Source organism: Lolium rigidum, chromosome 5 (assembly GCF_022539505.1).
Source record: "Lolium rigidum isolate FL_2022 chromosome 5, APGP_CSIRO_Lrig_0.1, whole genome shotgun sequence".
Classification (NCBI taxonomy): Eukaryota; Viridiplantae; Streptophyta; class Magnoliopsida; order Poales; family Poaceae; genus Lolium; species Lolium rigidum.
The window spans coordinates 175,187,312-175,204,710 of NC_061512.1; the positions used below are offsets into that span (position 1 = coordinate 175,187,312).

Sequence of the window (17,399 nt, forward strand, 5' to 3'; positions counted from 1 at the left end):
GATAAGCGACAGGACGGGCATCAATAAGGCAACAAAATGAATTCATCGGGGTAAACATTGTGTCTAATCACAATAGACCTTAGCCACTTGGATCATTCAAGTCCGAGATCAGCTACAAAAAGTGCAACAAGCAGCACTACTGACAAATGCTTTTTAAATAACAAGAACTAAAGATCGAGGTCCAAAACACACTAATAAAATATCGGGTTTAAGGTTCCAAGTAAGGCAACAATTAGGCGACAGTTTAGGGTCAGAACTCATATTTTAAAAATAAATAGCAGCACTGGCATCAATATGGCAAAAAACTCGGGGCAAATAGCAGCCCTCTTTTGGGAGGATCGGCTGGATTCAAGGTAAAGCGGTCTGCGAGCTTGCGCCACAGTTATACAGCTGCGTCCCCAAGCGACGACGCAAGGCCACGACCATCACAGCAGGCCTAACTGGCAACAGCTGGGCTAGAGACATACAGGGCGTTCTCGGCATCGGCCGAGATTGGGCAATACCTACAGCTTTGGCTGACTATCCAGAGCACCGCTCTTACCGACAAGCCAGACCAGCTTATATGGAGGTGGACGAATGATGGCAGCTACTCTTCCCATTCTGCATACCTGGCAACCTTCCATGGATCAGTCGCTTGCCACTCCTGGAATCTCTTACCGACGCAAGCCTTGAGCTTTGTGTCCACCCCTACGCGGTGGTGCCACGGCGGGGACACGGGGTGGCGGCGCACGCGCGTGAGCAGGGAAGGGGCAGGGCCGCAGGGGATTCGGAATCGCGATTCGCGTGCGTGTGTGAGGGCAGGGGATTTTGGGGGGTTAGTGAATGGCTCGCGAGCTGACGAGCCGAGCCTCGAGCTCTACGAGCCGACCCTCGAGCCCACTTTTCCATTCACAGATTGCACCAACCCGAGCCTGGCTCGGCTCAAATTTCTGCGAGCCTTGTCGAGCCGAGCCGAGCCTCGAGCCAGCTCGGCTCAGCTCAATTCCACCCCTACGTGGGCACCACCGCGGGTGAAATTCTTCCACTAGCTTGCCAACTTGGACAGGTGCTGGACTGCGGACCGCCTCGCAAGACACGGCTTGCAACACCACACACACTGCCCTCTATGTGACCAGGCACCAGAAACCATGCACCATCTCATGCTCGAGTGCCCTTTCACCAAGACCATCTGGCATGAAGTGCTCGCTTGGCTCAGGATGACAGCAAGAGCACCCAATGGTGAGGACACCCTCATGGACTGGTGGTTGCAGGACAAACATCAGACCCCCAAGCTGCTACGCAAGGGACTCGCCTCTGCAGCACTTCTCACACCCCTTGGATGATTTGGAAACATCGTAATGACTGCATCTTCCAAGGAAGCTAGCCCTCTGTCCACACCCTTGTCTCCATGATCAAGGACGAGGCCAGCATTTGGGCAAGAGCAGGCGCAAAAGGGCTTAGAGTAGTCTTGCCATCGACCTGGGATGTGCACTAAGTTAGCCTACGTCTTGTTGTAACCCACCTCTTAGGAGGTTTGTAAATCAAATTCTACCTTTTCAATGAAATGAAACGCAAAGGTCCTTTGCGTTTTCTCGAAAAAATAGTGTCGAATCGCAAAAGAGGATAGCCACTTTATTCTTAGTCCAGATCACTTCCAAGCAAATGCAACTAGTCACATCATTGACAAAACCCTCTTTAATAATAAAGACTCGCTACAGGTTTAGCGCACATTAAATTAAAATATGTACTATGCATAGACATCCTATGCATAGTCAAATAAAACTACTACCCTCTGACATCTGAAAGCGAGAAGAGAACTTACACTAGCATGCTTAGAAGTGCCACAGCTCTAAGCCTTGAACTTTTCTGAATAAACAACTGAATTGTCACCCCCCTGCAATTAAGAAGTTGGTCAAACAACACAGTAATTGACCTTACAATCTATAATTTGTAATAAACAAAACACTGAAGTGACAAGGGAGTGCTACACTAGACCATCATCGCACTACCATCTAATTCCAATTTAATGAACACAAATTCGCCCTAGAAGCACTCGGTACATAATTGCAAGGTTGAGGCTGCATATACGGAGATGGCATCTCCTTGCTTGCCACCCTCTATTTTACGAGCTTCCTTCAAACACATGATGCGGAAGCCTGCTGCAACAACTACTACAGGCTTTTGCTTTGCCTGCCATCTAGTCCATGTAAAAATCATGGAACAAAAAGAATCAAAAAATTATTGATAGCTCTAGAGCATATTTATTTATTGGCAACAAATAATGAAATTTGGAAGCCAACATGACACCCATGCAACTTATACAGGCTAGTACACTTATTCTCTACAAATTATTAGCAAAATCATGTCTATCATATTACCGCCAAATCAGCATGAATGCTATCTCAAGGCATTAATTATTAAGTAATTAGAATGAATACACTACATTTCCCATTGGATTCTGGGGGAAGCACGGTGACATTGTAACACACTGTTATATATATTTTTGTTGCATTATGAAATACTTATTTTTGACACCATATAAGGCGATATAACACACAACTCTGAGACTCCACAAGAAACTACAGTATAGGCCATCTATCAATGAACTTTGTATGTTCCAACTTTCTAAGAAGCATGTAGCAGAATAAGCATGAACATTAACTAACTGACCAAATAGCAAAATAATGAGACACCAAATAATAGACAACACATGAATGAATGAGGTGTGTTACGAAGAAGTCCTTTAGGGTATCGAGCTGGCACAATGAATCTTCGTAACCAGGCCGCTACAGCTTCTACCCTGCTAGCTGCCATCTAGTCTTCCTCCTCCTACTCCTCTTAATAATCTTGGGCTAGTACACTTGTTTTCTCTACAAATTATGAGCTAAATAATGCCTACCCTATTAAAGCCAAAATAAGCACCAGCCATGAATGATAATACAGAGAACCATATATAATTTTTATAGACCAATTATGACTTGGAATTTGTTTTATTTTTCTTCGTCATGGGGGAATTAAGCAACTAAAGAAAAAACCAAAAAAGAACAACTAATGAAAAAGCCAGGGAGTGCTCAATTTTTTTGCACAACCTTGCCTATCCTTTGGCATCCAAACCTGCACAACTAACAATACATATTCGATTAAGACAACAGGCACAGCACATGTGACATTGTGAAATACAATCAACCAGAATTTCCGCAATACCGGACAACAAACCATCAAGGTTGGCAAGAGCATACATAAAGCGCACATCATATCACCATGTGCAGCAACCATACATACCGATCCACCAGGATTGGGAGAGAGAGATTACCGTTACTTGATGCTGATGCATCCTGGACGCCGAGAAGTGGGGTGGGGGGGGGAGGCGAAGACTGTGGTGTCCTCTCCAGCGACATCAACAGCGCACCGTTGCGGACAGCAACAGCATTTGAGCAGGGCAGGTTCACTCAGCCCGACCTGCCGGCGTTCGTCAACTCGTCCAGGTAGATCCTGCACTCGTAGGACCATGAGCCCACCGTCACAGGAGCAGCCCAGGTAGGTGCTCGTTCTGCAGGCGAAATAAAGTATATATACCTGCATATTAGCAACAAAACGACTTCATTACCAAAGTGGCAGCTGAAAACTCATATGGCTTGCAGAAAGCAAACCTGACGAAGACCCAAACCATATGAGCTAACAAACTGATACATCATTTCTTGTCATATTAGCTATTAGCCTATTACACCAGAATAAATTACACAAATATATCTCAGCACTGAGAGAGGCCGAAAAAATGTAGTGATGCACATGATTACACAGGACCATCATGGTAGATTTCTGGACACTATAATCATTGAAAAATCATTTTCCCGGACTTACATTAGTAGGTTATTAAGTGTGGAGCAGGTAGATGGCCTGGTTCAACCTCCTCAGGGGGAAGATATACACAGCCGGCGTCCTCGAACACCGGAAGAATCAATATGGGTGACATCCTCACGAGGTCGCTGCAAACAGAATAATAAGAACCATGTCATGTAGAGTTCAAACTGAACCAACATATGCACCAGCTTAATATTGCAAAATAAGCACCCCTTAGTTAGCAATGCATACAAAATCAGCAAGGCTTCAACAGTTCAACCATTAAAACACAGCTTCAAATAGAATTCAAGTGACACAGATTGGCAATTCCTTTTACTCCCTCCGACCCATAATAAGTGTCGGTGAGTTAGTACAACTTTGTACTAAAATTATACTAAATCACCGATACTTATTAATTAGTGTTCTTCAACAAAAAGATGAACAGGGTACTGCAACCATTCCAACAAAACGCACTACCATCAACCCATCATATTCTTCCCAAATTGTCATATCAAATCCACAACATCCGAAACACACATAGGTATAGCTAGATGGCCGTGCTATCATGGAAAACCTAGAGGACAAAGAAGAGGAACCAGAAATTTACCAAAGCCCACGGAGTCAAAGAAGTAGGCCACCCGCTGCCATCGCACGCCGCCGCGGTAAACGCACAGGATGGTTTGCATTCTTGCCAACCACACCTACAACGAAGATACTTGCAAAACCAGTTCAATTTCCTGTAGGTGCGAAAACTTGTATGGATGCATACAAGGCAATTTTGAAGCAGGCAGTACTAGTAGGAAAACCTAGAGTGATCTATTGAAATGTAGGCTGAAGTAGGAGTTGAGCAAAAACGCAGTCATACAAAATTATTGTGTCCACTCTAGCGCGAGAGGCGAAGATTTCGACCTTTGGGTGGCTCCTGGATGGCAGCGTGGAGGTGGGGCTTGGGTCTTGCAGGTCGTGGAAGGGCCCCATCCGGAGCACACGGCCACGTCCATGGCCCCGTAGGTGTAGCACCCTCCAATACGCCGGCGAGGCAGGGGTGCCGGAGCTCGCGCGGCGGCGGCGACCTTGGTGGTTCCCGTGGACGAGCAGCGGCTCCGACGGATGGCGCACGGCGCGGGGTTGGGCGTCGTCGTCTCCCGGAGCTAGGCCAGAAGTCCGTACTGCGCTTGGCCCCGTCCTCCTGCGCCGGCCGCCGTCTTGAACAGCCGCGGTTTCCCAACTTCTCTTTCTGCCTCTCTAGACCTAAAAAAATAGAAGACATACATAAAACCTAGACCATGAACCTATACAAAGATGAAAGTAACATGAAATATGATATCTGTGTGACACTTTCTTCAAAAATAGGAATATCACACATAAGATTATGTACATGTAGGCGGAAAAGATAAAAAAATAATAGATGGAATGACCACTTTTGACAATAAACTACGCGTTAGATGACATAGGGCCCATGAAATAGGTTTGCGCTTGGAATCACGCGAGAAATGGTTGCAAAACATCAACCGCTTGCATGGGTCCTAATATGGGTATATAAGGGTGTTGTAAAGACCAGAAACAGTATACAGCTCTAAAATTACCTATCCTAAAACAAATAGAGAGATAGATCATGTGGAGTAACCACTTTCGACCGGAGGCTTACGGGACATGGTGTCGACTAAATTGTGCGAGGGAGGTTCAGAAAGCATACCCCTCTTGCATGGGTGTTAATATGAGTATGTAAGTGTGGTGTAAAGAGGAAAAACAAAGACACAACTCTAGAGGGGCACTTAATTCACAAATGACTATGTTGTAAGAAGATTGCCAACCTATAGTGCAAATCTCTCGATTTGAGGCCACCAACCCAACTCTTCTAAAAACTTGGTTTATTCTTTCAGTTTTCATGTTCCCATAACCTACTATAACCAATGGTAAGGAAATCGGTAATCATTAACCACTCGGTCGTCTTGGGAGTAGAGACTAATCAGAATTAAGATGATTAACTGGTTTAATTTGTCAGCTACTAATTGGTATAACCTACAAAAATTAGCACTAAAAACACATGTATATAACAAAGATATATTATACGGGCCTCTATATGTCCAACCCTACCTCTCTAGAGCCCCAAAGCTCATTAAACCATGTACGCTTCTCCAGTTCTCCTCCATGATCTAATCTTCAACGTCACGAGCGACTAAGGAGACCCACCAGCCGCCACCATGCTCCTTCCTTCCGCTTCTCTTCCTCCGACCTCTAAAGTTTCTCTTCTCCCGCTACCTACCCAAGGCATGAATCCTCTTGCAACTCAGCCAAATACACTAATGAAGGCAGCCTCAAGCTCCCGGACGATCTCCTCAAGGCGCACGAGCTCCCGTATTTGAGGTCCGGTTGGCAATGACGAGGAACTGATCAACGACAATAAAGGAGCTAGTCGGCGATGGCAAGGAACTAGTCAGCGATCGGGGGAATCGATCTCCTGGAGGCGGGAATCGAGAGGGAGCTTCACAAACATAGTTGATTTTGGAGGGGTAGCAGTTGAACATGCGATTTGCCTTGAAAAGTTTGCGACTTTTTTTGAACCAAATATAGTAGTTACTGGAACATGCCTAGTAATCAGACTGTCATAGCGGTTACTCGGGCTAAACCATTAACACCGCAGATTAGAGGTATTTGATAGAGCCCAACAAACATGAATTCACCTAAAATCACCTGAGGAAGGATGTAAATCTCTTTTACTCTTGCATGTAGTGCTAGCAAGGGTATTTAAGGGTGGTTAAAAGAGGAAGAGTCAATACACTAATCTCAAGTGCCACTTTCTTCACAAACATGACTATCCCGAAGAAATATCTCCTACTTATAGTGCAAAGCGCCCACTTTGGGGTCGCTGACCCAAATCTCATAAGAACTCTGTTTCTTTTTTGGTTTCCCATGTCCCTATGACATATTCTAACACGAATAAAGAAAAGTTAAGAAGGAATCACCACTTTAAAATTAATGTTAGGGGTAGACATCATGGGGCCCACTACATAGGGTTTTCTTGAAACCAAGCAATGAAGGGTCCTAGTCTAGGTATATAAGTGGGGTGTAAGACTGCTCATAGTGGAGGTAACATAGGTGGTAACATCACACATCTCAAGGCATTTTGGTGACATGGCATGACAATAAAAGAAAAAAAGAGTGAGGTGGTAACTAGCTATGTTACCATAACATCACACATCCCAAAGCAATATGAGTCTACAACATAATTAATGATACATTGCATGAAACCACATATACGTTACTACCCACTATGGAGATAGTAACTTAGACTAGTAACATGACATATGTTACTAGACTAATTTACTCTCCACTATGAGCGGCCTCAAGAGTAAAATACAATACACACCATTCAACTTCTTAAGTGGTTACTTGCTTTACAAAAAAGGACTATCATGATGGTAGATTATGAACTTATGCGGGAAATTTCCGCTTCGGGGCACCAGCCGAACTCTTGTAAGGCTTGAGCTCTTTTGGGGATTTTCATGTTCACATGACATATGATAACACAAACAAAGATAAAGTCACATGGAATCACCACTTTCGAATGATAGTTAGAGTAGACGTAGCGAGGATCCGGAAAATTAGGGGCCAAGTTGATATTGCACAATGAAGGGTTGGAAACACACCTCATATTTTATGAGATCCTTTTATAGGTATATAAGGGTGTTGTTAAGAGAAAAATTTGAACGCAACTCCTAAGTAGCTTTTGCTTCTCAAACATGACTGCCGAAGGAAGATTTTAGAATTATTGCGCAAAATTCCCACTTTGAGGCTACTGACCAAACTCTTGTAAGAACTTGGCCTATTTAGTGGTATTTCATGTCATTATGACATATGTTAAACAAATACAAATATAAAATTCACATGGAATCACCACTTCGTAATGAAAGTTAGGGGTAGATGTTGTGAGACCCACAAAACAAAGTTCCGCCTTCAAGCGAGCGAGAAAGGGAGAGTTACCCTTTTATGTTATGCCTTTTGCCTCTCTCATGGTGTCCTAATGCTGGTATATAAGAGTGTTGTAAAGAGAAAAGACACATGGAATCACCGCTTTTGAAGGAAAGCTATGGGTAGAAGTCGCCAGGCCCACAAACATGGTGTCTCCTGTAAGCATAAGAGGAATGGTCGAAGACCCTCACCCACTTGCATGGGGTTCTAATGTGGGTATATAAGGGTGATGTAAATAGGAAAAACAAATACACAACTTTATAGTGACACCTAATTCGCAAACATAACGAGTGTGGATTTTGTACTTACATGCATGGGTGTGGGTGTGTTATGGACCGTCGATTTATTTGTCGAGATACCCGCTTCCTTTGTTAGGTGGAAATATTCTATTTCACTCTCCTCTTTTTATCCGAATCGTAGACACACACACACCATTGCGTGTAAGTACAAAAGTAATTCCTCAAACATAACTACACTTTTCTCGGATCCTCGTCGATTTTACTATACATGTTGGACGCCGTGGCTAGGGCTGAAAATTGGACCCTTGTGACTCTCCGTTTGAGGTTGCCTTCTCGCTCGTGCCCTAGTATGTACAATCGCTTCTCGGCGGAGTATTCCACATCGAGGTTGGGTCGTTGTCAACATGTCCCTATCCGACATTAATTGTTGTTATCTTGTCGGAGATGCTAGGTGTAAGGTAGCTGTTTAGCTAGGGGGAGTTGAGTCTGTCGGTGATGGAGGATGCGTTCTTTAGTCATCGATGCTCCCAGACGCGATTAGTAGAAGGATGGTACAAAGTGTACAAACGTGGAGAGAGTTTGTACATATGTATATGTAGTGCAAGTGTGTAGGTGATACATGCGCCTTGTGAAAAAAGAAAACCTACATGGCCTAGGCGTTTAGGTACAAGAGCTACATACATTCATGATCATTTTCTTAGATCGATTGTAGGCGACATGATGATTTACACACACACGAAAAGCAACATGCAAGCTATTTTCCATTTGCCTTTCGTGGTAGCTCTCTAAATTCCCAGTAAAATTTGTTGTAATCGCGGAAGCATACCCATGCAGCATAACGGGAACCAGGAATGGCGTGGAGACCCAGCTTAGTCAACAGAGAAAGCAAGGAAAGTGCCAACAATGCAATTAGCAATCAGTAGAATTTTCATCACGTAATTAATACAGTAAGAATTTAAGTAGGAGACAGGGTAATTGTCGCCATTTATTTATCTGCATGACGCCGATTGATCTCCTCAAGGCAGGTATAAATTACTGCGCGATTTATTTTCCGACGGCAGGCTGATTGATCTTCTCAAGGCAGGTATAAATTACGGCGCGATTTATTTTCCGACGGCAGGCTGATTGATCTCCTCAAGGCAGGTATAAATTACGGCGCGATTTATTTTCCGACGGCACTAGGCAGGCTGATTGATCTCCTCAAGGCAGGTAGTAGTAATTACGGGACCTGAAGTTGCCATGTCATACCAACAATTAACCCGTATTTTGGAGCGGGATTTTTGGCCCAAAATCAAGAGACGAAAATTTGGTTAAGTCCAAACCATCCAACTTCCAATCCCACCCAGCACAGCTCTTTCTTTCTTGGGAAAATCTACCCATAAGCGCCGCACGTCTAGCGCTCCGGTGCGACGGGCATCGTGATTAGAAAAAGCGCATCGCGCCCTTAGAGAACCGGTCGCACTTTTCTCCTCCCTAATACTCGGATTCTTATCCTCTTACGAGCATTCTCCACCACACAGCCATCTCGAAAGCAGGACAACGCGCATGACCAAGCCGGAAAGTGCAGAGAGAACGAGATAGCAGCGGTCGAGCACGGCGGGGAGGCCGCGGCTGAGCATGGCGGGAGAGCTCACCGAGCACGTCGGAGATGCCGCCGCGGCCGAGCACGCATCAGCGGAGAGAGCGCCGCCGGTCGAGCACCCATCAGCTGGGAGGGGAGCCGCCGCAAGAGCACACATGGGCGAGGAGGTGGCTGCTTACGAAGCTCTCCGGCCGTTTCTCCGGTGCCGCTGCGCCGCAGCGGAGTGCTCGCGTAGTTAAGCACAAGGGGCGAGGCATTACTAATAATTCGATGAAATTGCCATATTCATTAGCGATAATTAGGGAATTAATTCGGCTCAGTTGCCATATTCACTAGCGGTAATTAGGGGAGTACCATTTCCAGAACAATTAGCAGTAATTGCCCGATTCATTAGTGGCAGAAACGCATTGTTGCCAGATTAATCATGCCCGATATTTAGGGGGAGTAATTTCCGGATTAATTTGGTCTAATTGCCCTATTAGCAGTTGCCAGATTAATTATGTCCTAATTGCCTAATTAATTGGGTACTTGCCAAGTTTAAACGAGCCTGATATTTGCAGAATAATTAGTGCACGTCATTGTTTATTTTTTTTCCAGCCGAAGAAAGGCATTGAATATGGTGGGCCATCTGATTTTGCATGCTTTTGGTGACCGGCCCAAGCAAAGTGGTTCACGCGCGGGCCGAAACAGCAGTCTGGCAAGCCGCCGCACGGATGGACTACGCGTGCGGCGCCGCCGCGTAGTATCGTCCTTCTTTCTTTCTCAGCTACACCATCCAACTTCCAGTCCAAACCTTCCGTTCCCCTTCCATCGCCGGCAAATCCCGTCTGGTTCTGGCGAGCCCTCGCGCCGCCGACCACCGCACCGGCACCAACTCCTCCTCCTGCACCGTCTCCATGGCATGGAACCACCGTTCCGCAGACCCCATGGCGATCCATAGACCAAAGGAATCCGCCAAAGCGGTGCCGCCGGTTGGCTCCGTCGAGCTCCGGCCGGCCCTCCTCCTCTAGCGCATCTCCATGCCGCCTCCACCGCAACTCACAGCCAAAGATCGAATCGCTGCTGCCGGTGAGCGCGTGCGACCACGGCCGGCGGGAGGGCTCGCTGCTGCGCCAGGATGACGGCGGGGAGGCACGGAGGACGAGCCGGTGGTCGCCTGCACCGCGCCACCGCCTGCTTCTGCCGGCAGTCCGGCCGGAGGTGCTGCTGCCGGCGTCTTCTTCTTCTGGTAACCTCACCCGCGACCTACTGATGTCGGCCACCACTCGAAGCCCCTGCATCCCGGTGAAAGCCTCTGTCCTCCTCCTACTGCATCTGTTCTTGCTAAAATTTGTAGCTTTTCTCCCGTTGATCGTTTAGCCAATAAAGGAAGCCACATGCATCTGAATATTGTTCAGTCAGCTAGATAGTGTTGGTTCAGCTGAGCTATTCTTCAGGTCACGCCTACTTTATCAATTTGAGTATGTTCGTATATTGTATCTAAGATACTCCATACCAACTTTGGTGAAAAAAAATTAAATACACCCATAGTTTGCACTATATATACAAAATACATGCATATTTATACGTAAAGAAATAGTGTACGTAAAAAAGTGTACATACTACCTACAAAGTAGTATATATACTACCAAAATATTCTTATATACTTCATACTACATGTGTATACTTTTCGGTATGATAGATACTACCTAGATTGTGTGAAACACACGTGGGAGTATCAGCCCTTGTATGCATGGGATAAATTTTCGATCTGACAGGACAATATAATGTCACCAAGAATTTTAATAAAAATCCAAATTTGAATGTCTATGTTCATTGGTTTTGTCTCCGGTTCCTTGTGCCGCCGGGTTTGAGTGGATGCACCAACAAGCGAGCTGTTTGGCAGCTCTTTTATCTGTTTAAAATTAACCAAAATAGCAAACTAACTACTAGTAGCTCTAGGTTGCATCTATTTGTGTGTGAGTTACAGCCTACATGTGCACTTACAGAAATTAGCCTTGTATGACCATGTCCATTAGTTATCAATGCCTTGCTTGCAAAGCCTATCTAGTGTGACGTGCTCTCAGCATGTATATGCAGCAGATAGACTAGGTACTCTAGTAGTATGAGTTCGTTGCTAATCTGTAGTAGTATGAGTGTATCTTCCCTTATCTCCTGTACCTATTTGTTACCACATTGTGGAAGAATACAGTCATTGGTTCTCCATCTCTTGTTCATTATTTTCTTCCTGTTACATTAATATTCGGAGTTCTGCACTTACAGGATCACTCACGGCAACAGATCAAACTGCTGTGGCGTGTCACGATGGGCTCGCTGTGTTGCCGGGATGGCGGCGGGGAGGCACAGATGATGAATCAGTGTTCCCCTGCCTTGGCTGCTGCTCCCTGCAGTACGGCCGTAGCTGCTGCTGCTGGCGTCTTCCGGCGACCACGCCATCTTCTACTGCCAGCCAGCACTCTGAGCTGCTACTGCCTCGTGAGGTCTCTCTCCTTTTCCTCCATCTAATCTTGCTAAAAATTGCATCTTTTCTAAGAATCTGGCACGAAGCTGAGATTTGGTATATTGTTGCATGCCACAAAGCTAAGAATCTGGACCTTATCGATCTGGGTGTTGTTTAATTTATTTAACATGTGTAAATCTGGTTGTAGTACACCAGCCACATCGAGTAGATCATGTACATGATTTCTCATCGACCTGTATGTAAATGTTCAAACCTGATGTGCACTCCAAGACTTTTAGTAGTATTTTCTTGAACTGATGATATTAACCATCAGCAGGTCTGTTATATTAAAGCCTGATCAAACATGCACACATCTTATTGATTTAACATGTTTAAGTAGTAGGACAGCAGTCACTTAGATAAAATATATAAGAACTTATATATACACTTTTATTTAACGTGTTCAAGTAGTAGGACATCAGCTGCTTAGATAAAAAACTTGTTTGCCTGTGTTTTATAAGCCTGATGTGCAGCTAATTTTAAATTTATTTTGCAGGGCGAAGCATGAGGATTTTTTCTAATAACCACAATGATCGTCGTACTGTTGATAAAAAAATGGGAACATACTCCTTGGTTGGTTGTTTGTGCAAACAAGTTTTTCTTTTTCTGATATATCTATTTGTTGGCACTATTATTGAATCGAAGATTTCCCATGCGACAGAGTTTGATTTCTATTTGTGTAGTCATGCTGGCATTCAGGTTGGCTTACCTTTATTTGCAATTCTTCACTTGATGGAATGGGTTGATTGCTGAATTATGTCTTATTTCCTTTCAAATGGGCATGACCCAGCTGTATGTTGTTGCATGATTGGAAGTTCTCTCTTTCTGGTAATTTCCTCTGCACCAAGTGGGGTAAGTCTTGTTTGTCCATTCCAAAAGCCCAGCTGGCCATGTATCTTTCGCAGTACTGTTCTTGACCATGCTCCCTTGTTTATTTCAGCAAGGGCTTTAAGTCTGGTGCTTCCATGAGCTGCCCAGGTTGCTAGAGTTCAGCCATGAAAGTGACTATGTGCATCTGGAGGCCTTCCATGATACAGCATATGCAGAAGCCTGGTAAACTCTGGTATGTTTTCTTATTTAAAATAATCTTATGGTAAAATATTTTCTTTCCCTGTAAATAACAAAATGCTCAAGTAAAGTTGGTTTGCATTGAGATGGATGTGTAGTTCTTAAACATGGGTTGGTAGATGTTATATGTATATCCCAGTTGACCTTTGACTTTACATGTTCTTTTGAGGTTTGAGGTGGCATATCTGGCTGCAGACATGTTTTTCTGGTATTTCCATGTTAAGTGTTGAATACTTTGTTTAGAAGGACAAAAGGTAGTCATTGATTTGTTATGTTTCTCTCTCGAGTTGATCATCTTAAAGTTGTTGGCTTCTATCATGCTGTTGGCTACTACATCTATGTGAGCTCTGTCCATGGACACTTGTCCAATTGATTTCTTTCGTCAACCGGTTATTGCTAGATTGTGTGTTGATTTGGTTAACGACAGATGAACTGGCACTGGTATAAGTAGTAGGATGTCTTTAGTACTTTTTCTTGTGATGTCCATACCAGCTCATTTGAATGTCTCCTTAATTCCAAGTGTATTGCTTGATGCAGGCTGCTAGTAGAGATGCTCTTGTGGTGGGTTTTGTTAGTTGGTGTATATATATGGCCATGTGATGCCAACTGCTCTGCCCTGCCTTTGACATGAACTGTTTGTTGACAAGCGATTCAGGTTAGGAGCTTTGAACTCTTCAAAATTGCAGGCAGGTTGGGCTTGTTGAATGTTTGCAAACTAGAATGACTGCATCATGTTATGCTATTCAGCTCTATTAGGATTCATGATCTAGTGAGTACAAAGAGAAGCCTTCTTGTCTGCTTGGAAACACTAATAATTCCCCACGTTAGATGCTATGTCTGCTGAATTTGAATGGCATGCACTCTTCTGATCGTAATCTTGAATTAGCTCTGACATGGTTATTTCGGCGGGCGGAACATACACTCATTCTGTAATCGTCTTGGGTGTTCAAACCTGACGTAAACGGAAAATCAAAACGACGGGCAACTGCTTTGCAGGGCAGCGGATTGTGGTGGGCTTTGCTGATCTTGCGTCGCAGTACCGCTTGCGCATGTTAATGTGTTATGATGTTTTGCCAACCATCTGTAGTCTGTAGACAGGGATACTATTGTGTTCATATTGAAACTGATAGATCGACCAACTTGTAACTGGACATGGGTACGCAGGCACGACGGACCAGTGACTTTTACGCAGTTCATTGGACGAGATGACGACTGCAATGATCGACATGAATATGCTGATCAGTGATGAGTTCTGAAAGCTCTGGATGTAGAAGCTAGGTACTTAAAGAAACATGATATGAGGAACTGATTCAGGTGTCATACGCAATACCACGATAAATAACGGTACATATATTTTCCATCATCAAAGTCGTTGTAGTATAGTGGTAAGTATTCCCGCCTGTCACGCGGGTGACCCGGGTTCGATCCCCGGCAACGGCGATTTATAATTTTTTACTTGCATGGACGTCGTCCTCCGCCCTCTAAAGCCCATCCAGCAGTTTTTTTCATCTTTCTTTTGGCCCTCTTCGGCGATTTCCAGTTTTTTTATGCATGGACATCGTCCACTCCCTAATGCTCAGCCAGCAACTTCTTCGGGCCCTCGTCCGAGCTCCAAGAATGAATAGTGACTACTACCTCCGTTCTATACTTTTAGGGTCCTCAATACTATTTGTTTGGACTTCATTTTAATTTTCATCTTTCTTTTGGTTCTTTTTATAAGTCTTGTCTTGCCACCGCTGAATGAAAGCTTCTAGGTCCCTCTTGGACCGACCCCTGTTAGGAAAAATATATATTTTTCTACAAACGTCTTATATTACGAAACAATGTGATACATAATATTGTGATTCCGTATAATCACTTGCATAGATCTTCTCCCTACTATTTTTTTTTGTTGATAAACAGTTTGTAGAGTGCGAGGTGAACATATAGGGAGGAGATTCAAATGGATGATGATAAATATATACCTTGCTATAAGGCATGGGAATTCGGATGGACTTTGGGTGTCAAACTTCGGTTTTGCAAGCGGTGTGCATGCCGGCGGCAAAGCTATCCTGCCAAGCTTTAGCTTTGACTGTTGGCGAGGGAGCAGGAGGTGTAGCAGCGCCACAAACTCTCTATAAGGAGGTAGGATGAATTGCAGGGGAGCACTAGGTTCACAGGTTTTTGTTGGACGGCTTGTCTTGCGATGCAATCCGGTGGATAATTTGTACAATGGTCACCAGCGGAGTTGGATTCGTCGTCCGCAAAGAGGTCAATTGCTTCAATTTTCCAATGAGGGAATTTGTCCAAGGATGGAGGTTCAAGTGGTTCTATATCAAAGATTCATCAACAGATCGACACGCAACTTCCACGATTTACCGATGTTTTTGAGGCCGTGCCCGGAGATCTTGGAAGAATACTCTTCCACCCGAAGAGAAACCAACGATCGATAAATTATTCAAGAGAGTTCTTCGAATCAAAGAATCCGATGGCCAAACCATGATAGGTACGAGATAGCCGCCGTTTTCCTAAAACGTCGAGTCCAGCTCGATTATGTCCGGGGCCCACCCGATGTGGTTGTATTCGGGTCCAAAGGACGAGACCAGAGTGAACGTTGATGAACTATCCGAGAAAGAACTCGCTTGATGAAGTTAGGCGTTTGACTCTTTTAGTCAAGAAGACTCGATTCCGCTTCTATCTCTCCAAATGCCTTTCGATGCTGACCATCCGCCGAACGAGGTAATTTCCCCTTTGTATTTGCATTAAGTTTTTTGCTTCCAAACTTATATTTTTCATTTTCCTTACTTAATTCTTTCGACAGATCCTGATAGCTCCCTAACCTTTTCAAGATATGTCAGATAACAATCTTGAAGAAAAAAATTCTTCCATTCCTGTAGAACCCCGTACTGAAGAAAATGTAAATCCAGAAGATGAAGACAATGATCCGATGAATCCCAAAGCTTTTTCCATAGATCCTAAATCCCTTGCCGATGATACAAGTGATACGGCGGAGTCGATCCATGACGATGATGCTGATCGTGATGCCTTTGTTGATGCAGCTGCGGAGAAGGCCAACGTGCTACCCTCAAAGAGATCGTCTGGCGGTTTTGCCGACGAAGATGATCTTTTTGATCTGTAAGTCTTCTCTACTTACTCCAAAGTTTGATCTTGATAGATTTCATCTGTATTCAGCTCCATTTTATCTAATTTACATACTTGTAGTGATGAAGGCTTCATAGAACCTCCTCCAAAGAAGGACAGGACGAGCTCCAACAAGCCAGCCCCGGCAGCCTCGGAAGCTTCGGCTCCTGCTACAGCCATAGCACATGTTTCTTGTAAAGAGGCGCTGACATCCAGGATCCATTAGCCAAATCATAAATGGATGCATCGAGCAACGTCAAATAGGTCAAAATAGTGGGCCTAGCTCATTAAAAGTTCGCTAGAGACACGGCCATTTCGGCCCTGGAAGCTTTAAAAGACCCAAATGTGTTGATCAGAGTCAAAATCGCACGCACAATCGAAAAATGATACCTACCATGCTCCGGCCGAGCATCTACCACATTTTCCCAAATCTGTAGTGGTAGAGGGCTGCCGAAACAAGAAAAAGGTTTACAATCAACCATGTAACCAACCAAAAACATGATAGATTGGTCACCCTTTACCACAATTGCCAGAGAAATTCGTTGCTAATGAACCCCTTTCTTTTGTAGTGAGTGAGTAATGCATGTTACTGTCAGCGGGAGAGGAATAGCATCAAGAACTTCAAATGCTAATAGCAGCTAAAGAGTTACAGGACAAGGACAATGGACAAGGGAGGGGAAGAGCTACAAGAAGAAACGGAGAAATTAATGAAGCTACTACTTCTGGATAATAACTATGAATGTAGATGGAAATGTCAGGGGCAGGTCCATAATAAGATGTAGCTATAGCACATTATGACGTAATGCGCACTACCACTTGTTTGTAGATTGTGATCAACAACAAGGCCAAGAAATTCCAAGTCTAAATGCTCCAGTTGTTGGAGAGGAAGTGCAATATACTCAAAATGCACCAACAGCACCACGATGTGTGTTTGAATGAAATCAGTGTTTGAATGCACTAGTTAAACAGACTGCTATCAGTTCAAATGAAATCAGTTGTTACCTAAAACTGCCATTTTGATGTGCTGGATCTTCTATTCGCTGTATATGTTATTTACTAGTCAGTTTACTACTGAGTTTGTCGGTACAGATTGTACCAG

The 17,399-nt window shown here is 44.3% G+C and overlaps 1 non-coding gene across 1 annotated transcript; it reads left to right on the plus strand.

The window, feature by feature from the left end:
- The first annotated feature begins 14,548 nt into the window (after window positions 1-14,548).
- Window positions 14,549-14,620, plus strand: TRNAD-GUC. Its single transcript has one exon. It is a non-coding gene; the product is annotated as a tRNA-Asp (tRNA).
- The last annotated feature ends 2,779 nt before the right edge of the window (window positions 14,621-17,399 follow it).